Source organism: Alligator mississippiensis, chromosome 5 (assembly GCF_030867095.1).
Source record: "Alligator mississippiensis isolate rAllMis1 chromosome 5, rAllMis1, whole genome shotgun sequence".
Classification (NCBI taxonomy): Eukaryota; Metazoa; Chordata; order Crocodylia; family Alligatoridae; genus Alligator; species Alligator mississippiensis.
This window is the reverse complement of record NC_081828.1, coordinates 42,501,643-42,510,926: the sequence shown is the minus strand read 5'-3', so window position 1 is coordinate 42,510,926 and position 9,284 is coordinate 42,501,643. Positions and strand designations below refer to the sequence as shown.

Below are 9,284 nucleotides of genomic sequence, written 5' to 3'. Positions count from 1 at the left end.
TTTTCTGTGTAATGCTAATCCACGGCCTGGTGGTTTAAACACTTTGTTGGCAAGTGGGAGTTGCAGGTTCAGGCACAGCTGGGTAAGGGGAGTGTAGAACTCAGGTCTTCTCCCTGAACAAGTGCCTTAACAACTAGGTTAATTAAGTGGAATATTTCTGCTCCTCCATTTTACTGCTACAGGACCATTCTTTTTTTTTTTTTTGTCACAGTGGACAGTATAATCCCAAACTGTCTAAATGCAAAAAACTTCAAGTACACAGCTACCCACAGGCTATTTAGGCGCATAAAGCAAAATAGGATTTAGCCCTATTTCCCTGCTCTTGTGAAATGAAGGTTATGAACATAGCAGAGAATAGAAGCTGGATGGGGACAGAAACTGAGCTGAACCTCTGGAGGAGACTGGTTGCATTTGAAACTCCAAAGTCTGACAATAAGGGTGAGGTCTTGTGAGAAGTTTAGGAACCAAAAAAGTATCCTTTGACATGCATCAATGCAAAGGTATTTTCTGTGCATAGGAGCATCTTCATACGTATTAAGATGTTCTGTTTGAGGAAAAGACCTCCCAGTTACTCCTTATTGTCTGATTACAGTCTGGAAAGGAAAGGACCATGCTAGGGGAGATCAGCTAATCTGGAAGACTGGAACTCTAGGTGTAAAGTGATGACCAACAGAGGCTATACAGGAGGTTTTGGGAGGTGAGAAGCATATGATGACTCAGTAATGAAACCTCTCTCAGACACTGAGCCAATGATAACCTACAGCTAGTCTTGTCCAGAGGAACTTGGAAATGTGCATGCTGTTTCTTTACATGCTTTCAGGGGCATTTCTCTACATGCACTATATGTTCTCTGTGAAAGAACTTAAAATCCAAATTGCAGATGAAAGCCACTTCAAAGTATTTCAAAAGGAGGGTATATAAGGAGTCTTTGCCTTCTGTGTGTATCTATTTAATATGCTACCATGGAGTTGTCTGAACACGACTTCTATTTAACCTGCCTTTCTGCTGTAATTGGTACATGCTAACCAAATTATTTGCTTTCCAAACTTCATGCTAGGAAAATGGAATTGTCCCTAAATATTTAATCACTGATAACTCTGGGTTGCATTTCACATTAGAGCTGTTCCTCCAAAAATAACACTTCATCAACCTGCTTGCCACCAAAATAGGGGAAGTTTACTTTGCAAAAGGCAAGTGAGTCATCCGCAATTGCTGCTCTTGACAGCATTGTGCTTGCTCCTAAGTAGGGGCTGCAACCTGTGTTTAAAAATAAAAAAACTGTTGTGAGTAATTATTTCCAGCCTAAAGTGTTTTTGGTTGCCTCCTGGGTTTTTTCCCTCCTTTTCCTTGATTCACTCTGCTACATCATGACAGGAAAGAGACTTGGCAGTAAGTAGTGTGACGTGTAAAGGCTCCACAGGGTTTATTTTCAGTGTTCCCAATAGAAAGATCAATCAGCAAGAGTTCCTCCCCAATGATAAGAAGCAGGTCTGACCATCACAGCTTGCTACCCACAGTTGCCTTCAGTAAGCACCTCAGACCTTTTCTCTAGCCGGCTATGCAGAACCAAACAGCTCACTATTCTCCTACCAACAACGCTTCTGGTAGCTGCCCCCAAGTGCTGAGACTTCCACCAGCACTGCTGCTTTCTCCATGCTGGGATGTTCCTCTTCCCTGCTCAGCCTCTCTTAGCTTTCCCCATCTCAACAGAATGATGCCCCAATCTACTCTTAAAATTGTTTCCTGCTGGTTGTGTACACTCTGTTAATGTAGTTCAGCTGGCCTGCCAGCTCCTTTCCATTTGCTCCCATCACTGTTGCATTTACTGGAGAACTCATCAAGGCAGTGTGAGCAAGCTCAGCCATTTTGGAAACCCTGTGAGCAACTTAGCTTACATAGAGATTTTGCAGCCTCATTTTCAGGCCTCTGTTCCCCCTGTTATAAAATCTTGCTCAATATATTCAAACAGGAAAGAAGCATCTGGTTTTGGCCTAAAGACCCTCAGTGACAACAAAGTTTTGCTGCTCAGAGGTAAGCTCAGAAGTAACCAATGGTTTGTCATCCTAGTTAAGATTTTGCACTTTATTTCTAGCTTAAATGGATTTTGCTTCAGTTGGATCCTGTTCTGCCTTTTTCTGCTAGATGAAAGACCTCTCGACTTTCAAAAAGCTTCTAATGTCAATACTTACATTATGTAAATACTTGTGATCAAGTTGTGTCTTAACTGGCTCTTGGATACATTAAATCAGGGGTGTCAGTCTCATCCAGGCTCGCAGACCAGAGAAGTGTTGTGGGGATGATCTGTAGGTCACATGGGGCCAATGGACCTCCCTCAACATACCTGGTCCCGCGGTTGCTCCAGCTGGGACCTGTGCTGTGTGATCCGATTCTGGGAATTTCCAGAATGGGCATTGCATGTGTCTGGGACAGCTATCACATGCAGCCTGGTGCCACTCCAGCCAGACTGTGCCACCCATAGCGCACGTTCCGACTACTCTGGGATCTGCATCACGTGCTGCATGGGTCCCAGAGTGGCTGGAGCAGCCACTGGATCAGGTGGCTGGAGGAGGGGGAAGGGAAGAGAGTCTGTGGACCAGATCCAGCCTACAGACTTGCCCCATGCCACAGGCATGAGCTGTGCCCCATGTGGGTCTGATCAAAACCAGGGGCAGCACTAGGGGCCAGGAGGTAGGGCTCTATGGACTGGATCCAGCTTGCAGTCTGCATGTTTGACAACACTGCATGAAGCTGGCTGGATTTCCTAAGTCTGGCAGTGTTAGGCAGGTTTCCCAGATCATGAATCACTCTTATTGTTTAGCATTGAACCCTTCTGAGTCTGGATGGTCAGCCTCCTTTCTGAAGTGTGGACTTTAGTACCAGGCACACTATTAGTGGACATGCTAAATGGTCTCCCTGGTCCCACAGACACAGGTAAAACCACCTTTCTATCTCTGTTTGATATTCCTCTGCTTGTACATTCTTGAAATGCTTCATGCTGGGGAACCAAACATGAGGAATGGCAGCCTCAGGATTAATATTCTGAGAAAGATATAAGAGACTGAAAGGAAGGGCTAAAAATTGCTCAGTGTCAATCTTTCTGTAATGCACATACCCATATACACTCCCTGCAGTAGTTGTGGCAGGGGGTATCCCCTCCTAGACACCAGTACTTTGGATGAATACAGACAAAGTAGTAGTAAGGCAGTCCCTTCATTCCTCCCCAAACACCCATGCTTCAGTTTCCTTATCTGTAAAATGGGAATAATTAGATCTTCTTTGTAAAGCACACTGAGTCCTGCTGGTGGAGAGAGCAAGATAAGAGCTAAGTACTGTTAATAATAGAAGGGTCAAGCACTTCAGTGTAGACTGAGCTCCCCAGCTGGCCAGGTCCTGGAGCCTCTTGCCAGCCCCCTGGTCAGAACCCTATTGATTTTGATGAAAATTAGACCATTTAAATGAACAGAAACCCAAATGTGATTTCCCCTAAAAACAGGCTCTGCTGTTTTTCATCCAGGTCAGCAGGGTTCTGACCAGACTGTGGTTGGAGACGGAGGAGAGATGATGGGCCTGGTTGCAGAGTGAGGCTGGAGTACAGAACCACTGATGCTGACCTAAACTGCTGGCTAACCTGGAGGTCCCTGCCTAGTCTATGTACAACTGTAACTCTCCATCCCTACCTCTGTGAGGTCAGTGCCTCACCTCTGTATCCCAAAGGACCAAATGGGTGCTCTTTACACTCTTCCCATTTTCTGACTTAACAGCAAAACCAACCAGTGGTGTCTACAACATGCTCTGCAACGTGTGAGCAGAGGCAGGTTCTAAAGTTAGTGTGGTACATTGCAGGCTGACATAAAAATGCCATGAGTTGAGTTTGCTCGGACAAGGACAAGGACAGTGCTAGTGCTGACTGACTGGGTCTTGATCAGGGGTGGGCAATTATTTTGGCTGGGGGCTGCTTAATGAGTTTTGGTGAACTGTTGTGGGCTGCATGTGTGACAGCTGCCCTGCCCTCTGGTCACCATCTTGGGACTGGAAGTCCTGCCCCCTAACCTTTGCCACCAGAAGTCCCTCCCCTTGCCCCTGAAAGTGCTCTATTTTGGGGGAAAAGGGTTGCCACCTTGGAATCAGAAAAAACCCAAATCATATACTAAAAGTCAAACATCTGCTATAATATATTTTAATTTTATTGCAAAAACTATTTTTGTCATGATCTGCTTGCGTAGTGTATGTAGAGATGATTGCATAATGGCTCAAGAATGAAGTCTTACTCTTGTATATTGTGTATCGGGGATTACGTGGGGTGTGGTTGGGGGGCTTGGTGGGGGGGTATAGGGTATGTTGTGTGGGTGCGTGGGGTGTGTGGGAGGGTGTGGGGCCCCCACACACACCACCATGGCACACAGGCCCCACTGCTGATGGTTGCAGCAGCAGGCCCTCAAGGTGCTTGTAGCCCGTGCAGGAGCTGCCACCCAGTGCCATGCGGCTCCAGCCAGAGAGCGCAACCAGGCCAGCCTGCCTCTATTGTGCAGGGCTCTCCATGGTGCATGTGCAGCTCCCAGCACTCACACACCGCTGAGGGGAAGCTCTGCGCAATGGAGCCGGTGGCCTGGTCCTGCTCTCCACTGCCACAAGCAGCTACTGGGACTCCACTTGGGGAGCCCCACCATGTGCTTCCCAGCAGAGTCCTGTGAGCTGCACATGGTGGCAGGGAGTGGGGAAAGCAGCCGGCTCCATTGTGTCGGCTTCCCCCTTATGGATCATGAGTACTGGGTGCTGCAAGTACGCCGTAGGGAGCCCTGCACGATAGAGGTGGGCCGGCCTGGCTCTGCTCCTTGCCACCACGTGCAGCTTCTGGAAGTGGCTGGAGCCATGCGCCGCTGGGAAGTAGCACCTGCGCAGGCCATGAGTACCCTGAGGGCCCCTGCCTGCTGCTGCTACCCCCAGCGGTGAGGGCTGTGTGCCATGCGGGTGAGTGTGTAGGGGAGTTCCCCCCCCCCCCCCAATCACACCCCACACACTCACACCCACAGCCTGCCCACCTGAGCTCCATGCTCCTCCCACCCTATGGGGTATGGGCTCCAGGCTCCGTGCTGCTGCCAGCCCAGCCCCATACTCCCACCTGGCTCCAGCTCTCCCCCACTGTCCCCGCTGCTTCCCTATCTGCTGCCCCGAGCGAGTGCTGCAGCAGGAGGAGCTGCTGGAGGGCGGGAAGCTGGGCAGGTCCCCTGGCGGGTGCAGCACTCACAGGAGCAGCCTTGCCCAGAAGCTGGATGGGTTGGCTGGGCTGGGCCCTTCCACTCAGGAGGGTGGGAGTGAGGCATGCAGGCTGGGTGGGGTACAATTAATTGGTGAGCACCACCAGGCTAGATGAAATTGCCCGGTGGGTCGGATCTGGCCTGCAGGCCATATTTTGCCTGCCCCAGTCTAGATGTTTCAGTCAGTTCAGGGCCCCATGCTGCTATGTGTTGTACAAATACATAGTTAGTGTTAGTTCCAGCCCCTGGAGGCTTGCACTCCAAAAAGCAAAATATAAAGCTGGATGAGGCAAACAAGTTGGCTGAATAAGCAGACCAGCAGGGGGGTTTAGGTGAATGCATCATCCACAGTCAGTCAAGAGCGCTGGTTTCTGGGCTCTGAACATACACAATGCATGTGGCGTGAAGCCTGGCTTGTCAGTGCTTGTTATTCCCTTGATCTCAACGGGGCCACAATTCCACTCAAAAGGCAGTGTCCTCTCTCCCCCACTCAGCGGAGTCCATGAGCACAGCCCCATAGGCATCTTTTTTCCCTAAGTGACTCTCAGAGCAAGCAGTTTAAGGGGATCAACAGAGCACAGATCCCAGCACACAATCCTCTGTTTTGATCTGAGAGTTAGGCTGCAGCTCTGGAAGTCAGGACCGGTGTTCACAGCAGGTCCTCAGGGGGAGAGAGGAACTCAGTTGCATTGGACTTATTTTTCTATCAGCTGCAGGGAGCTTTGAGGGTTCAAGAAAATGGCCCATGTGGCTTGGGGCCAGGGGGGAAATCTGGGTTGTCCCAGTTTTGTCCTATTTCTGGGGCTTGGTGTTTACTGTGGGTTCTGACTCAGAATCAATATTGTGCACTCTGGTCTATCTGCATTGCTGAGCTATGCCTGCTCTCTCAGTGGGATCCAGGATGATTTAATTGTAATTTCTGCCTGTCCTGCTGGATAGGAACTGTCAGAAATTATTAGCTGTCAGTGTGAGGAGATCTATTGTTTACCTGCTGACTTGCCCCTAGCTGAGCTGCATCCTGCCCTGCCAGCATCACCTCCCAGCTGCTATCTCAATCCTTCTAGACAAAAGGACATCCAAGGAAGCCTTTCTGCTTTAGGGAGGGCTCCAAGCATAGAGGTGGGCAGGGCTCCAGCTGCATGGGCTGCACATAGGCTGCATGGCTCCCTGCCACTGAGTGGTACTTCAGAAACAGGTAGACAAGATTCAGACTATTGCCTGCACACACACATCCCCACGATTTCATAATTTCCCTGACTCCTTTCTGCCTGCCAATCTTAGAGTGCTTCACAAAGGAGGTTAATATTGTTCATCCCCCATTTTACAGCTGGGAAACCTGAGGCACAGATTGTGGGGTGACTTTCCTATGGTCATGCAGCAAATTGGTGGCAGAGCCAGGACTAGAAATCAGCACACTACCTACTCCACCACACTCAGTAACTCATGTCACTCCACACAGAGCAGCCCTTTCATAGAACTGCCTTGGGACTGACTGAGGACAAACCTATGGTCACCTGTGTGTACGTGGCTGGTTCATGGAGTGTCAGCTTGTGACTTTTGCTGATTTCTTTTTTCCTTCCTCTGCACTGCAGTGCAGTGAATCAGCTGATGCTGTCTGCCCTCATCCAGATCCTCATCCAGAGTGACCCTTTAGCTCAGGGGTATCGAACTCACCAGGACCCCTGGGCTGGTTCTGGACTGCAGGGTTCTCAGGGGCTGTAGGGCTCCTTGGGGGTCAGATCCAGACTGCAGGGCACTTCACAGGCTGGATCCAGACCTACCTCTGGCAGCAAGGCAAGTGGTGGCATCAGCACAGTAAGTGGCATTACAGAGCTGTGGGAGTTAATGAAGGCATCGCTCACCTTGCTCTCGTTGATGTGTCCCCAGTGGGCTTCCATACCCTGGATTTTGGATTGGCCCCATCCCTGCTCACCCCACTCAGAGCCCTGGCCGCTGGCCACATAATGACCCTGTGGGCTATTTGTTTGGCAGCCCTACTCTAGGCCATAGGGAAGCTAAGGGAAGTGGTAGAATACAGCCTTAAATACCTTGGCAGTGAGACAGGATGACAGAGGGGGTATTTCCTCTCCTGGGCTACTTTAAGCGAATTGGGTCTTATGAGAGCCAGCTGTTGAAGGGAAGAAGCAATGCCATGCAGACTTGCTAATAAGGACTTTAATGAATCAGCAGGCCCTTAAACTCCTGTCCTACTGGAGATGTGTACAGATTAGAAATGTGGGAGACTTCAGTACCTATGGAGCCTCTCCTATTAGAGCTGTTTGAGCACTAGCCCCTTTGGTGTGTAGCACCCAGAAGAAACGGCTGCATGTTTTTCTGTAACTACTGAAACAGCTGTATCATGCTGCCCAGTCACATGGCAACAGGAAGCACTCTAATGAATTGGAATCCCAGTATTACAGCGTTCATGGCAGAAAGCCCATGCTCCTGGTATAGGACAATGGGGCCGCATGATGGTCAGATTAGCGGTAATCCAGCTCTGATGTGCAATTTATCCTATTTTGGCATGAGACAGCCATAACTTCTGAGTAGCCGTTATTCTTTGATCCTGTACTGTTGGACAAATGTCCCAGGTTCGGGAATGGGGGTGGAGGTCTGAAATTGTTTTCTAAACAGCTCCCTGTGCTAGATAATCCTGAATTGATATCCATTGCATATGCAGAGATGAGTGGATGGTGCTTTTGCAAAGCCTCCTTAAATCAGTTACCAGGCACAGCGTGGTGCTGAACTCTGTGCATGGAGATAACTAAGGCTGGCTTGCCGAGAGTGCAGCCTGATTCATGGAAACCATCTGCAGAAAAAGCCATGTGTATTGGAAAGCACTAGTGACTCCCAGTAGTTAAGGCTCAATGCAATTAATGCTTCAGCCCCATATGTTATGGCTGCTGTTGTGAAGCCCCGGGGTAGAGAGCTTAGTGAGAGATGGAACTCTTTGTGCCCCTTAGAGGGGAAAGCCAGTTCCATTTACACAAGTAATAACGTTGCTCATGCACACAGCTGCACATATCGAGTTTTTTGCATTAATAGAATTTTTTTTACATTCTGGGCGCATCTACACATGCAAATGATGCGGGGTGGGTGTACTCCTGAGTAAATTAATCTAGAGTAAACCCACCCTGGCAGGTGTCTAAATGTGCTGGGATTTGAGATCAGATTTGATGTTCCTGGCAGCAATCTGCTCCCACCCCCTCCTGCCTTGCACCAGCCCCCTGCAACGGGAGCATGGGGTCAGGAGACAGCTGTCTCCTGAAGGGGACTAGGAGATTGGTCCCTGCCCCTGAGAGCTGCCTGGTGTGGAGCAGTGACAATGTCTCCCTGCCCTGGCTGCAGGGAGCTTCTGGCCTTGGCTCCCTAATCTGGGGCAGGGGGTTTGGAAAGAGCTGCAGGGGTGGGGCAGATCCCAGCCCCTTGCCCTAATCCACTGGTGGGATTCCCCACCCACCTGGCAGCTCGGGGCACGGGGCTGAGACCTGCCCCTCCCCTGCAGCTCTTTCCAAGCTCTGTATTGAGGCACAGGGCTGGGACCTTCCCCTGAACGGGACAGTTTCTGGCCAGCCCCAGGCTGTGGGGGGAAGTCTACAGCCAGCTCCCAGGGGCAGGGAGCAATCTCCTGCCCCCTGCTGCCCAGATGAGCCATCTACACATGCCCTACTGCACAGTAATTACTCAGCAGTTAATTTGCTACTTGCATTTGCGGATAGCAAGTTAACTGCCGAGTAGAGGAAATTACTGCATGGCAAGTGTCAGTACGTGTAGACAGTAACACTTACTATGCAGTAGTTAGCTCTACTGCGCAGTAAATCATCTCCTGTAAACGTGCCCTCTGAGTATCTAAGTGGGGGGCCACTGTAGAAATGACTGGCATAGGAATTGTAGGAGATATGTTCTCGACGGGGCAGTGGACTCTGGTCCAGGAGCCAGATTCAAGCTGTTCAAAGAGCGCAGGAAGATGGTTCTGTGTTGGAGACCAAGTGCTTCATCTTCAAGCCCTAGGAGGATCAGAGTCTAGTG

The 9,284-nt window shown here is 49.8% G+C and overlaps 1 long non-coding RNA gene across 2 annotated transcripts in view; it reads left to right on the top strand.

The window, feature by feature from the left end:
- Positions 1–1,694: 1,694 nt before the first annotated feature.
- LOC132250798 (uncharacterized) overlaps positions 1,695–9,284 on the top strand; it is a 52,155-nt gene continuing 44,565 nt past the window's right edge. Inside the window, exons 1-3 of one of the 2 annotated variants that reach the window (XR_009462413.1) lie at positions 1,702–1,877; positions 1,970–2,031; positions 3,515–4,197. This is a non-coding gene — a long non-coding RNA (uncharacterized LOC132250798). Of the gene's footprint in view, positions 2,032–3,514; positions 4,198–9,284 lie in introns of those variants that run through there. The other variant, XR_009462414.1, reaches the window with a different exon arrangement.